Genomic DNA, 15,181 nt, shown 5'->3' with positions numbered 1-15,181 from the left:
GGAATTTGCTTCAAAATCATGGGGGTGGGGTGTATCAATAAGATTGGCCGTGTCCTAGTAATTGTCAAAGCTGAGTGAGGCTACACGAGGTCCATTACACTACTATTCTCTCTACTTCTGAATATTTTTGTTTCCATCATAAAAAGTTTAAAAAAGAAAAATACTTTTCTATAGCTGACAATGGTACAGTCTTTCCGCAAAAAAACACTTCAGTAGATAATCAGATACAGTAAAACCATGGCTTAAAAAACCTAACAAGAACAACAAAAAAGAAGGTCCTTTAAAAAAGAGCCACATTGGGGAGGGGAGAAAAAAAAAAAAGAGCCATATTATCCTTCATTGCTACATGTGTGCTGCACAGAGCAAGTAACACACAGATCACAGATCTATAGAATGCTCTAGATTCCACCCTCAAGTCTTTCCATTGAAGCTGGCAGCACTGAGGATGAAAGTGAACTGGCCTCAATTAGGAGAAAAGTTGGAGCCACATATGCACTACACATGCTGCCCACAGCGACAGCCCTTCAGTGCAGAACTGCACGAGGGAAGAATATCTTCCCTGCACCTTTATTTTTCTGTTTGGGGTGGTGAGAGATCTCGGAAGGAAGAACGTATTCACGTTCCCTTATGTGCGTAATTTAAAACAGACAATCTTAGCATTGAGGAAATTAAGATGCAGTCTTTATGGATGTTGATTTTAATGGCCAAGATCCAAAAACAGTTCTTGTTACAAGCCCGTGGATAAACTCTTGATTCCTTTGTCAGTGGACAGACCCCACTCATTACTTGTCACTCTAATCTTTCCCATACACAATTTGTATTCATTTTATTAAGAAAACAGAAGTTTGCCTTTTTCTCCGTAAGAGAAGTGAATTAAAGAAAACTTTTCAAGAAAAAATGTTCATTTAGCAGCTTTTCTTCCCAGAGTCTGCAATTAAACAGAGAGTATTGGGGAAAAGTATAAGATTATCATATAAAAATGGGCTCCAAAATGAAGGCTAAATATGCACCATTGTCTAGCATATGACCACAGTGCCACATTTGCTTTTCAAATACTTGTGAAAGCATTTGGCACCATTTTCCAATAATCCCATAGGACTTCCACTTCCTTGTTTTTTCAATAGTATTTGAAAATGTTGACACATTTATTGAACTATTTTTGGAAGACCTAGCTCTGTCTACCTTCAGGGTTCAAGATACAAATATATAAAAGCTACAGGACAGCCCTCCCAGCTATAAAACTTGGCAGGCTTCCTAAGTTCCCCAAGAAAACTTCAATTGGCAAGTCCATTAACATCAAAAGAGGACACAGTAGAGGGAACAACTCTGGACACAGGGAGACCCTGGCTGTGCCTGAAGCTCCATTACTAAATTGCTGAATGGCTTTGAGTAAGTTTAACCCCTTCCTAACTCACTTTGCTTACCTGTCAGAACTCTGGTACAAAATTGGTTTAAGAATGGAATGAGAAGATGTTCTGAGGACTTATTTTGATAAGAAAACCAAAAAATAAACTTTAAAAATAAAAACAGTGTTAATTTCTAAAAAAGAAAACTTAGAAGTCTATGCCACAGTCAGCATATACAGTTTTATGTTGTTATCTATTAGGAGAAATCTTATTTTAAACCTGCCCAAAGTTTCTCAGACTTTAGTAATCAGACCTACTTTATAATTTTGCCAAATCCAAACAGCTACTGTATTATTATTTATGTAATACTTATCCTTAAGCAAGTCACTTTAAAATACCTACTTTAGCCTTATACTAAGTAATATCAATGTAATCATAGTTTTGAAGTACTTGGATATTTTTCTGATGCACATGTATTTAACCATTAAAAGAAAAAGATTCATCTGTGCACCACCTCAAATCATTTTAACATACCACCACATTTTGGGGAGATACTACTGTCCTGATCTATTTGTCTATAACATCTTCTACATTAATGAACAGAGTATTTGAATTAATAAATCCCTAAAACCCACTCGGCAACTTAACTGACACTAATCACATGCACTCAGGAGCCCTGGGATCTTCCTAGAGCTTCTCAGACCTCACAGCCACTGCCTTATTCAGACCCTCCGTTTTTGTTTCACTTTCCCCAAAACTCATACATAAAAATTGCTAATGTGTGTATCTTTACATTAGTGTAAATCCCACTCTCTATTTATGCTCCAGTAATGAAATTTTTCACCCTTAAAGTATTTAGCAGAATCCACATGAGTTCAAAGTTTCCTCTAATAACCAAAGAATATTCAAATAGTCAAAGAATATTCAAATTTATGTATGCCAATCATAAGTCAGTCTAAAGACAGACAAACGAAGATACTCAATAAACTCTAATAAGGTTGCCATTTCTGATACACATTCACCAAATTTGTTTTCATTGTGTATTTTTAAATCTAGTTCAAGTATATAAAATTTGTAAGTGTGTATACTGAACTAATCCTTGAAATATCACAAGAAAAAAATATAATACATTTTCTGAGCTCTTCCTAAGAAGCACTTTCTTATTCAGTCACATATCAGTCAACCACTCCCATCCACCCTAGATGTTAACTCAACCGCCTGTCTTTTCTGTCTCTCTCTATATACTGCTAAAGTTTGACTCAGCATTTGGCATGAGAAAAAGGACAATTTTATTATGGCTGCAGTTTTTACCAAATGTGAGTACCACAATAATCTTGGAAATTTATTTTTATCAGTTTAAAACCCTAAATCCAGTGGGTTGAACATGAGTTAATTTCTGCTCGCTCCCAAAACCACACTAAAATGACAGAAAGAAAATTAAAGAAAAAAAGGTACAAACTCACAAAAAAAAAAAAAAAGGGAGGGGACGGGCCATCAGATGAGATATATCAACAGAATTTTAGAAGATGGAAAACAGATGTACAAAGTAACTGACTTAGCAGAGCAGAGGCAGCCTAAACTTGCATTGCTATCTTGGTGGGGACCTACCAAAAACAATGTGATTGTTGGAGAAGGCTTGAGAGCCTTAGGAATTGGAAGTTCCAGAAAACTCTGAGGGTTGAGATGGGAGAGCAAGTTGAAGACAGGGACCTGTTGGAAATAAGGACAAGTAATGTTTAAACCACACCCACACCCACACCCTCATCAAAACTTGGCAGCCAGAAGACAGGAAGTTCACTCTACAGCACTTGAAAAAGAAAGGCTCTGTGCTCAGAGGGCAAAGGTGAGGTTCTATACAGAAAACAGGGAGGTCCAGTCACTCAGTCAACAAATATTTACCAAGTTGCCTACTCTGCGCCAGGCACTATTCTAGGTACTGGAAATACTGAACAAAATACACCAAAAGATTTGCCTTCATGCAGCTTACATTCCAGCGAGGGGAGAGTCAATAAACAAAAAGTAAAATATAAGGGTATCAGATTTCAGCAATACACACTGCAGAAGTAAGAAGAGACAAGGAAGGGATTTAGGGCACCCTGGGGTAGGGGTGGGAGCAGGATTGTACTTTCAAATAAATGATCATGGAAGCAAAGCTCTGAAGGAGTTAAGGGAGTAAGCTATGTAGGTATCTGAGGGAAGAACATTCCAGACAGAGAGAAAGCAAGCACAGGGGTACATCAAGATGGGCAGGACAGGAGAAACTATATACATGAAACAAGAAAAGGACATTATCAAAAAGAAAATTCAATAGCCTAGGAGCAGCTTCAAAAATAGGAAAGCAAAAAAGTTCAGTAGAGAGATTAGAAGAAAACATTGAAGAAATTTCCCGAAAAGAGGGAACAAAAGGACAAAGGGATGACATCAGAGAGAAAAAAGTAACAAACCTGAAGTCATGGCAGGAAATTCAACATCCAAATTAATAGAAGTTCCAGAAAGAATAGAGAACATAGAGAGAGTCATTATCATAGTGGAATATTTCTGAAAGACAAGAGTTTCGAAGCTGAAAGGGCCCACTGAGTACTCAGCACAATGAGTGAAAGACTCCCATACCATGGCACACCATCATGAAACTCAAAACACCAAGTTCAAAGATAAAATCCTGAAAACTTCTAAAGAAAACAAACTAGCTACATACACAGAGTCAGAAATGGGAATCGAGTCAGTCTTCTCAACAGAACAGTGGGATGTGAAAATACAATGGAGCAACACTTTGAAAATTCGGAGGGACAGTAACCACTAACTTAGAATTCTATACCCAGCCAAACTATAAATGCAATCAAACTGAGAGTACAAAGAGGCAGTTTAAGAGTGGAAAAAGTTGCTTTCAGACATGCAAGGTCTCAAGAAATTCACCTTCCATTTGCACTTTCTTGGGAAACTACTGGAGGATGCACTCATGTAAAGTAAGAGATAAGAAAGAGACACAAAGCCCAGGCACCCGGGAGCCCAGGAAGAGAGGAAAAGGGCAATCCCCAGAATACAGCTGCACAGCAGTTCTAGAAATAACCAGTCCAGGAAGGATGTCCTTAATAAAAAAAAAGAATATGGTTTGCCATATCGTTTTCAACAAAGTTTAGAGCTAAATTAAGGGTAGGTACTAAGAAAACTATACAAATGAGGAAAAAAATAGGCAATTAACTTCAGGATAAAACAAAAAGTTGTAAAAGAAAGTATATGCAATCAAAGCACTATACACAGGTCAGCTGTTGCCTATATGTGCTGTGGAAGGACAGAAGAGTGTGCATCTGTGCACAGGAAGAGGGAGTCTGTAAAGGAGGCTAACCCCAACCAAGGTAGAAAGTCAACATCTATTATTGTCTAGAATAGTAAAAGCAAAAAAGCAAAAATATCGTGGTTTTAAACAAAACACACGGATAATAAAACCAAAAGAACTGAAAGCAGTTGCCTCTGAGGAGCAGAAATCTGTCACGAAGGAACATGAAAGGCAGGGGTCTGCTGCTTTTCCTTATAATCCCTACACCATTACCTGACTTTCTAAATCATATACTAGCACCCTGGGGAATGCTATTTGCACTGTAAATGAAGTAGCAAAAAGTGTAAAACTGCTTGAAAGATAAAAACTGAAAGGGAAGGAGGCACACATTTTATTTTGACGTGCTTTATACCCTGGGACATTTTTCTTACATTGAAACATCAGCCTGGAAACACTACACTACTGTGAAAAACAAGATGAAGGGTACTCGCCACTCCAGCTTGATTCAAGAATCACACAACTAACAGTAGTACTCTGCTTCACAATCACACCTTTACAAAAGAAACTAGGAGGCAGAAACCCGTTAGGAAAGCAAGCTTATCTTTCGTAAAGTTAGATACTGTAGACGCCAACAAATGCCTAAAACGTTCAAGTTCTACAGAGTAGCAGCATCAAACAATTAAAAGCAATAATTCACCCTCCCCTGCAGAAGAAACAGAAGTTTTAGCAGCACACAAGCTGGGTGCCCTTGAGCAAATTATTCTGGTTTTAAGCCTCAGTTTTTCATCTGTAAAATGAGCGTACCAGCTACTTCAAGGTGTTGCTGTAAGAAGGATTGGGGATATTAACATATAATATATAAAGCACCAACTACAGTAGGTGACTTATCATCTGTTCCAAAAGTTATTTTTCTTCCTTTTTCACCTGTTTATTATCAGTGCTTCTGGCCTTATCAGATTACATACAATGGAACCTAGAACAAAGCTGAGCCACTAGAGTAAAATGCACTTGTCCAGCACAGGTTAAAAAGAAGACAAAGAAGCTAATGGGACAGCACCTGAAGCCAGGATGAAGCCTGGATGGAAAGCAAGCAAGAAGTGTCAAATAGAAGCCTAAACCATGGAGGAATGTTACAAAAGAAAAAAAAAAAAAAAAGAAGAAGAAAAAAGAAAAAGAAAAACAGAAAGAAAATAAATTGAATTAGACCAATTTTCTAGCTCCAACTACTAATACAGAGAACAGAAGAACAGGTTAACTACACTAGAGGATTGAAATCGGCAAAATTCAGACTGTGAGAAACCAAACAGAACAACTAATCAAGTTTCTTCAACATACAAACTACTGCAAGGAAAAATAAGAGATGAAGGGGAAACCAGAGCATATCAGTCTTTAAAGAAACACCAACCAAACAACCTAAACAGGAAAAGAATTTGAAAAAGAATAGTTACATATATATGTATAACTGAATCACTTTGCTGTACACCTGAAACTAACACAACACACTGTTAACCAACTATACTCCAATATTAAATAAAAAGTTAAAGAAAAACAAAAAAGATACACCAACCAATTATAACATGCAAATCTTAACTGGATCTGGATTCAAACAAACTTTTTCAAAAATTGATACTTGAGGTAATTGGAGATTTGAATATCAACAACTGAATATTTGATGATATTAAGGAATTTTTAGTGTGATGGTGGTATTCCAATCATGTTTACAAAAGAGTTACCTTCTAGAGACACATACTAAAATATTAAAGGATGAAATGAAAAAAAAGTCCTCTAAAAAATCCAAATAACATACAAATAAGGTACAGCTATGGGCTGCAGTAGTGTAACACTAGGCTTCAGAGAACCAGGCGATCTGCTTTGAGAAGGAGTCACAAAGTCTGGGAGGAAACTAGAAAAAGCATTCTTTCCACGTGTGACCGAGGGCCTACTGCATGCTGGGCTCCAGAAACCATGACTGACAGTGACCCAGCGGCCAGCCTTCACAAAGGGAGAGGTGGGAAATGACTGCTGGCCCTAGAGGTAGAAAAGCCCCACTGCCAGGAACACCTTCTTGAAGGTCATATAGATCGAGTCCTTTTTGCATCCTCCAAATTGGTATTTAGTAAAAGAGATGCAAACTGGATAGTCTAGAGGAGCCATATATCTAATGCAAATGAATGAAAAGGTCCAGCAGTAAGCCAAAAGGAAACGGGCAGGACTTTGGCAAAGTAGGAAGATGACCTGCGCGAGATGGGGCAGGAACTCCTCAGCGCTGCAACAGAGGAGCGTGGGCCCAGTGTGGCCAAGGCCCTCCAATTTTCCCAGAGAAACCTAAAAGAAAGGTATTTCTGTGAAACCTCCTGATTTTTTAATGCTGTCAACTAATTTAAAATTAAAACACTCTGTTAGGGGAAAAATATGTCCGCAGATCTATTTCAGGTACGAAAAGATGTGCTGGATGTGAAAAGGTCACATTTTAATGTCACATGCAGAGACTTAAACACTATCAATAAAAATTCCACTAACAGCCTTCTTGCAGCAAGTTCACTGAAGCTGTAGAGAGAGGAAGTTATAATATAGCATATGCATACAAGTTTTACCCTCCGAATCAGCTACCTCAGGCAACATAACAAAAAAGACTACCACCTCTCTGTGATGCTGAAATTAGATGCAGACAGTTTTCTCATCTATATGCTTTTTTGAGTACTGCCAAAAGCAGTGGATAGTTAAAAAAATTCTAGAGATACCATACTGAAATTGTTAAAAAGTGGTTTTAACTTGTGATCACCATAGGAAATTACAGTTTCATATCAAAGACTCTACTTCCACACAGATCATTATTCCTGACCACTGCATAAAAAAACTGCTTACCACATTTTCACAAGCAACCCACTAAGTCTTTTCTTAACCCAACAATTTTCACAGAAGCCAGGCACTGTGTGAAGCATTTTATAAGCACTAGCTCATTTAATCCACATCTAACTTTCTGAGGTAGGTTATGATTGTTCACCCCCATAGTGAAGATAAGGAAACTGAGGCCTTGAGAAATAATTTACCCAAGGTTCCACTGGCATAAGTGGCATTCTCACCAGCACCACACTGTGGACCTGTTACTGATCCCTTCTAACTAATATTTCCAGCAAAGAAATTTGTGAGGAAATAAAGACACATTAAGTTCAAGGTAAGAAAATACGAGGTCAGTATTATATCAGAATTCAGTTTAACCTTGACAACTGGCTAAAATCGGACAACCAAAAGAACTGAAAGGAAATAAGCACAACAGTGGGGGCATGAAAGTGCAATGGGGTAACATGAAAAAAAAAACCAGAAAATCTCGTAAGACTTCGATTCTCTAATCTCAAAAATTAAGAATAGAACTACATCAGCAGTTTTCAACGTTTTCTGTTTTTCAAAATCTGCTCCCCCAAATCTCACTCTCTCTCTCTCTCTCTCTCTCTCTCTCTCTCTCACACACACACACACACACACACACACATCACTTTACTTAACAGTCTCAGTCAGTTCATGAACCCCTGAGGCCACCCTGGGCAACGCCTTTCCCACTAACCCCACATTTCCCACCTCAAGGTCAAAAATCTAAACTAAATGATTTTCACCCTCCCTTCTGGTACCCTAGGTGGATGAATCAAGGGTGAAAAACAAGTAGACTATTTAGAAAAAAGAAAAGACCTAAGAATTATGGCGAAGTTTAAACTACGTATTCATTTAGTATCTTCAGGATACTGGGATGTGTACATATATTGATAGAATATAGGAAACTCAAAAATATGATTAAATTCAGCACTGCTGTTATCATGGTGGTAGGTCCAGCTGCAAATCTCATCAGGAGGTCTGGAAACCTGAATTCAGGGCTTGGAAAAAATGATTAGAGACTTGGTAACCAGACTTTTGTGAAAAGTTTTTAAAATCATGATTTTCTTGGAAAAAGGCAATTAGAGGGTAACATAAGTCTTTAAGTATTTGAAAATTCTTTCATGGAGGTAGATAAATAGGCCATAAAAAGAGAAAAGCAAGAGGAAACTGTCTTCCTGGTAAAAGCATGAATAATTTAAATACAATGAACTTCCTACCTGACCCAGACAACAAGGTCCTACAGATGAACAAGTGACAAAACCACTTTAGAACTTTCCATGCCCTCTGGTTCTTAACCTGGAAATAGCTGAAACCATCCCCATGAAGTTCAATTTAGTCACATATGTGAAGCATCAGCTTGGCTGCCTAAAGCAAACCTTACTTGTGATAATTCTCAGAGCAAATAAAAAGATAATTCTTATTCCTCACATAAATTCCATATTACCATAAAGATTATTTGTGAGGCAATCTATAATGAATTTAGACCCTTACGGTTCTAATACACTAAAGTAAAAAAAAAAAAATGCAGAGAAGTATGTGTGATATGAAAATATATTTCTACTTTAAAAGTAACTAAGAATATGAAATTAGTCCAAATTCAGTCTTTGAAAAAAGCAGAAGCAGTATGAATGCACCCATAAGCCACCTGAGGTCTACCCTATACTAAAGGGAAAGCGACATCGCTTTAAAAAATGAGAAAACCACTAAAATTCTCATTAAATCAATGTTATCCCCAAAACTAGATATTTAGGGAAATATAGATTATCTACCCTTCTAGACATGGAAAACATGCATCTAATAAACCCACATATATCAAGCCAACCACAAAACAAGGGGAAACAATACCCGAGTAAGAAAAGCAAATCACCTATATGAAATATAACCTACGTGACATTTCTACATGAAACAGTACCAGGTTCTACAAAGTTAACTCCAACTTTCAAAGAATCCTAATTAAAAGCGCCTCCAATATATCATATAAAGTTTCAACAAATTGATTTATCAAATTTATTAAGTACACATAATGTTATAGGTACTTCACATAACTCTACATATGTATTCCCTCTCTCATACGAAATACACGTACTTTATAGAAAAAACTAAAAAATAACATTAGTTATCACTATCTCAGTTATTTCTATCTGATATTAAAAATGATTTCTGGGACTTCCCTGGTGGTGCAGTGGTTAAGAATCTACCTGCCAATGCAGGGGACACGGGTTTGAGCTCTGGTCCAGGAAGATCCCACATGCCATGGAGCATCTAAGCCCGTGCGCCACAACTACTGAGCCCACGTGCCACAACTACCGAAGCCTGCGCGCCTAGAGCCCGTGCTCCACAAGAGAAGCCACTACAATGAGAAGCCCGCGCACCGCAATGAAGAGTAGCCCCTGCTCGCCGCAACTAGAGGAAGCTCGTGCGCAGCAACAGACCCAACGCAGCCAAAAATAAAATAAATAAATTTATTTTTTTTTAATTTCTTTCTTTCTTTTTGGCTTAACTGTAACATCTACATAATTGTAGTATTTACACTTGGAGGCCATTCCCCTCCAGTTAATGATAGCAGGCATTAACTCCATTTTAGATTTTAGTTTGGGGCACTGCTCAGCCAGAGTAATGATAGAAATCTTATGACTATCAGGTTGCCGGTTTGTGCCAAAAAATGGCATTCCCAAAGAATGCTCTGTCTGGAATCTGTGGGGGAATCATATACAAATCTTCTGTTAACTCAGGCCTTCCAAAGAGGCTGGAAATGTTTGTGTGTTGGAGGGAGGGCGAAAGGGCTGAGAGTGGATTTGCTGACTCCTAAAGGTCCAGCCTTGAGATTCCAAGAGTTCTATAAAAGGGCAGTAAATTAGTGTTTGGCTAGTATTTGCTGACTACTGAAGCCAGCATAAACATTTACTTGAGGCTTTTAAATGTGTAAGGGTACCCAGTGGTTAGGTACAGTAATTCTGAATCTGAAAAAAACAAACAAGGCCACTGGAAATATTTCTAAATAAAGGTGGGGTAGGGAGGTATTTCCCCCATATTTCCTTTGTTTTCCCCAAGTAAACAATACAGACTTTTAGAAATGCAAAATTTGATTCTCAGCAGTATTGATCCCTATAAACTATTTTATTGCCTTATAAAAATACTAGCAATTCATACTTTTCCAAAAAGTCCACACATAGCTTTTAAACAGGCTACTTCAGTTCAAAAAAACAAAGAAAAAGGCCCATACTTTCCTGTGGAAACAGAAACAAAAGCAAATCTTCAAAAATATTTAGCTTTCTGCTATATAAAATATAAACCCCACATTCCTAAATAAAGTGGCAAAGATAGAACCTTTGTAGTTCTCTAGTCAATTATATGAGAGTGGTGATTCAGGGCAAAACCCGACCTTAAACATAACTATACAATATTACTAAATTACAGAGTAATTTTACCAATAAATATTCTGGTTGAAGACTGCTTTGTCATCTTTGCAAGTATTTTTAGTTGAAAGCAAGTGGTTGGGAAGTCCACGTGCACACGGTTCAGATTTTTAAAAATCTATTTTTAAGATCTGGTGACTGGATAGGTTTTCTAAACTCAATCCTTTTGAACTGGTAATTTGGAAAGGGTAAACCACAAGACGGTTAGTTAAGAAGCAAAGGACCTAACAAGCTCACCAACTCAGATCAGCATAAAACTAACTTAGAAACCTCCAAATCTAATGATGAGCCCAGACGGTCACTAAAGCCTATACATACACAACCTGTACTAAAAACTACCTCTCCAAATACAGCAAGGGCTATCTGAATTCTCTTGTTTTATATTTCCATAGTTATTTTGGGGTGAGCCCTCTTCAGATTTGTCCCCTAAATCTGCAAATCTGCTTCTTTCTACTTGGAATTAAGTTTCAGATTTTAATATACATAACCAGTTGTATATTTACCCAGTTTAATATACGGACCCAGTTGAGAATATTCTACAACAATTTAGAGTTTTTACTGAAGTTAGTAATAATTTTACTGAAATTCGTTAAATGATATTTTTTATCACTTTTAGCCGTTTTAGGCAAGGCAATCCCCATTCAATTTAGGTATCAAGAATCTGAAGTTGAGGGCTCAACTCATCCACATATTTTCTCTGGAAGGTCTAACTACTTTGACTAGAGATAAAAGATTAAAGCACCGTTATGACTAGGTCTTTCTTAAAGAGGGATGTTTCAAAAGGAAAGAAACTGTCCCCTCCCGTTAATCTAAATGAGCAGCCTCTTGTTCTCAGCAGTCCTTCTACACACAAGACCACTACTGACTTCAGTGGGAATTCTGCCCAAGAAGTGAGGAAGACAGGATAAGATTAAATTAGCCCTAAATCCACGCCATTGTTCCAAGCCATTACCACCTGTACAGTTCTCCAATAACCTCTATAAAGTAGATATCTGAGGTTTGATGGTGATTCTCAAATTGAATTTTAGGACTGATCCCTGGAACAGGTGACACAGCCTAATTCTAAAAGTCGTGTCAGCCTGATGGATGTATTGAGTTGGCCCTTATCACGATCCAAGATTGCACTGCAATGCAGCCCCATCCGTGGCTGCAACAGCAATCCAGTGATTTCTCACAGCAAAGAGCCCTCCAAACAGAAACTGAATAGGACGAAGTGTTATTCGTTTCCCAGTAAAACCTGTTCAAAGACTGGGAATTCTAAATCCCAGCTCCTGTGGCCAAGAAATTGACTCAGTTTCCCTCAAGTCCTAAATCCAGTGGGAAATGTGATAGAACATGGGCCAAAATTCTAATTCTCAATACAGTACTATACATAGAGGATACAGAAATAATAGATTCCGGTGAGAAGAAAAAAACAAGGGGAAAAATTAAAAGGTCACTGAATAAAACGGAAGAATAAAGGAAAAACTGTTAAGATTCATTTGTTAAAAGAAAAGGTTAAATAACAGTAACAAGAACAAGACGTCTAGCATACACGTGCCATTTCAGATGCGAGAAGTTCAAAAAACTGAGGAAAAGATGTGATTCAGAAAAGAGAAAATATATCCACAGGTCCTCTAGGTTCTACCTTCCCTCGCACCCCACCAGGGCTCTTAAAAACGGGCACCGGTGGTGGTGATAAGAAATGTAATTTAAGGCGTCCTAGGTCAATAGGGAGGGCTCCACAGAGACACCCCCCCAAAAAAAATAATAGACTCTAGGCGAGAGCTCGTCTCACTTCACCAAAAAACCCTGACCTCAAGGGAGATGAGCGATCTCGGGAAGCATGATGACCGACGGCTTCCAGTAGACATCCCGGCTGCCGCAGGCAGCGTCTGGGGCTGGAGATTTAGACTCCGATTCCAACCCTGCTCTTTCTGTTCTGTTCTCCTGGTCCTTCCCCTGCAGCTCAACTAACAACCCTCCCAACCCTCTGCCCTCAAATCTAGAGGAGAAAAATAAGCCATGGGTAGTGAGATGGCCTGAGTGCCGGGACTGCACGGATTAGAGAGCAAAACGTGCGCTTCTCTCCGAATCGGCCAGGTCGCACCCGTCCTGCGGGACAGAGCGAGTGGCGGCGGGGGACGCGCACCGTGCTTGGGACTGACGCGGCCCTCGCCCGGCTCCACGCAGCGCCCACGCGCGCGGTCGGCCGAGGGACGCGCGGCGTCCTCGCCTGCGTTTCCTCTCCCAAAATCATCCTCCAGAAGGGCGACGCCGCCGCCGCGTACCCCAAGCCCCCGCGCTCATCGCCAACAGTCGAAGGAGGACGGCCGCTCCGAACTGGGACAGGCTCGCGCGCCGCGGCTCGCGGCCCGCGCCCAGGATGGAGCCGGATCCCTCCTGCAGCCGCTCCGCGGGGCCCGGGACGCGTGATCCTGAGCCCACCGCACCCCCGCGGGGCCGGCGCAGTCCTCACCAGGCCCCCACCTCTCCCGGCGCCGACGAGACGCGGCCCCGGCTCCCGAGAAGGGAGAAGTGGGGGACCGCAGTGGAGCGGGGAAGCAGGGATCCGGCCTGGAGCAACAACAGGACCCGGTCCCCGGGGCGGGAACTAGTAGGAGAGAAGACAGGGAGTCGCAGAAAACCCCAAAGCCGGCAGCCCTCCCCCTCCTGGTGGAACCGTCCCGCCACCGCTTCCTGCCCAGGATCAGCTTCCCAGCTGCAGTCTCAGGAAAAATCCGAGACGCCCCTGCAGCTCCGGAGGGACCAGACGCTCTGCCCGGGATACCCCGCCCCGGGCCCGCCATTCCGCAGCTCCGCACACCTCCTTACCCGGACGCCGCACTCAGGAGCTCGCTCGCCGCAGGGACCCGTCCAGCTTCAGCGCCAGCCGCCGGCCGCAACACCCGCCTCCTCCCTCCCGTAGGTTTCAAATTGAAATTCCCTGGCTGAGTCCGTCAGAGGACTCCGCGCGCCAGCCCCGCCCCCTCGCGGCGGAAGCCCCTCCCGCGCCCCCGCCGGACGCGCACCGGGTGCGGAAACCCCCGCGGGCTGCGACACGCCCCCTGTGCCCAGGCCACGCCCCCGCGCCAGCCCGGGCGACCCTTCCCTAGGGATTCGCCGCGCGCCCTGGCCGGGTACCCTGCGCTGGAAGGACGCGTCTCGCCCTCGGAGATGCCCTGGATAATGAGTGCTGATGCCTGTGTGCAAGCCTTTGTTACCCGCGAATCCCGATCTTAAATGCCCTTTTGTCAACTTTCAAAAGTTATTCCTTCAAAGTGAATCCATTGACTAAACCTTTACCCCAGGCTAGGCCCTGTTGATACAGAAATAAGGAAAACTAGATTCTCCTCAGTCTAGAGTGGAAGAAGTGCTTTCACAGAGAGGGCAGTGGCAGGGAACCGTTTATTCTTCCTGTGGGAGGGACTGGAGGGATTGGGGAAGCCCACTGGAGGAGGGGCTTTTATGCTGAACCCAAAGTGTGGATAGGATCTCCAGGCGGGGGCCTGGGAGGATTGCAGAGCAGGATGTGGCTGAAGGCTGGAAACCTAGGTTCAGGCCGATTGTGGAAAGACACACGTACACACACAAACGATACCTCCCCGTTCTTTTGTGTAATTAGATCGCCTTCTTTCAGATTCTACTTATTTCTTCTTTTCTGAACCTTGGCATGTCAAACGGGCTGTCCAAGTCATTGCCTCTAGCATCTGGCACACATGTACCTCTTGTCCTTTGCCCCCTCGCACCTCGTCGGAGGTCTTTAGAGACTGCACCTCGGCCAAAATCTTCTTTTCTTTCCTAAACAGAGCCTTTTCTAAAATTAACAATGTCAAATCAAACCTCAGTTACAATGCCTTCCGTGCATATGATATTTTCAGTTAACAAACCACATTAACATATTTTATCATTTGATCCTCACAGGAACTTTATGAAAAAGGCAAGGCAAGTCTTATCTTCATTACATCAAAGAGAAAAGTAAGAGTCAGGAATATAAGTTACTTGCTAAGGTCCTGCCAGGGAATAATAAAAATAATAAAAGCTAACATTTACTATGTGCTTTATGTGCCAGGCATTGTTTGCAGTCCCACACATGAGTTAACTTACTTAATGCCCCCAATGCTAAGCAGCCAAGTAAAATTTAATAAGGTATGTTAACTACTATAGAGGGGAAGTCTGACTAGAAAGCAGTTCTGGTAAAGAAGACCTGGGAATATTACAAGACAATACTATTACAAAGTTAAAGGCAGATTTACAATGAAATTAGTCCTTGAAACTACACAGGCCTTGAAACTATA

At 41.0% G+C, this 15,181-nt stretch overlaps 1 protein-coding gene across 14 annotated transcripts in view; it reads right to left on the bottom strand.

The window, feature by feature from the left end:
• The window catches only part of EPB41L2 (erythrocyte membrane protein band 4.1 like 2), a 275,854-nt gene extending 262,024 nt beyond the window's left edge, over window positions 1-13,830 (bottom strand). For 9 of the 14 annotated variants that reach the window (XM_082633264.1, XM_082633256.1, XM_082633250.1 and 6 more), the window contains exon 1: window positions 13,719-13,828. The gene's annotated coding sequence lies outside the window, so the exon portion shown is untranslated. Of the gene's footprint in view, window positions 1-13,174; window positions 13,283-13,362; window positions 13,478-13,710 lie in introns of those variants that run through there. The other 5 variants (XM_082633257.1, XM_082633261.1, XM_082633258.1 and 2 more) reach the window with 4 other exon arrangements.
• Between the last annotated feature and the right edge of the window lie 1,351 nt (window positions 13,831-15,181).

The sequence above is a fragment of the Mesoplodon mirus genome (genome assembly GCF_964341445.2).
Source record: "Mesoplodon mirus genome assembly, chromosome: 10".
Taxonomy (NCBI): domain Eukaryota; kingdom Metazoa; phylum Chordata; class Mammalia; order Artiodactyla; family Ziphiidae; genus Mesoplodon; species Mesoplodon mirus.
Note: the sequence above shows the minus strand (reverse complement) of the source record. Positions and strands in the feature narration are given on the sequence as shown.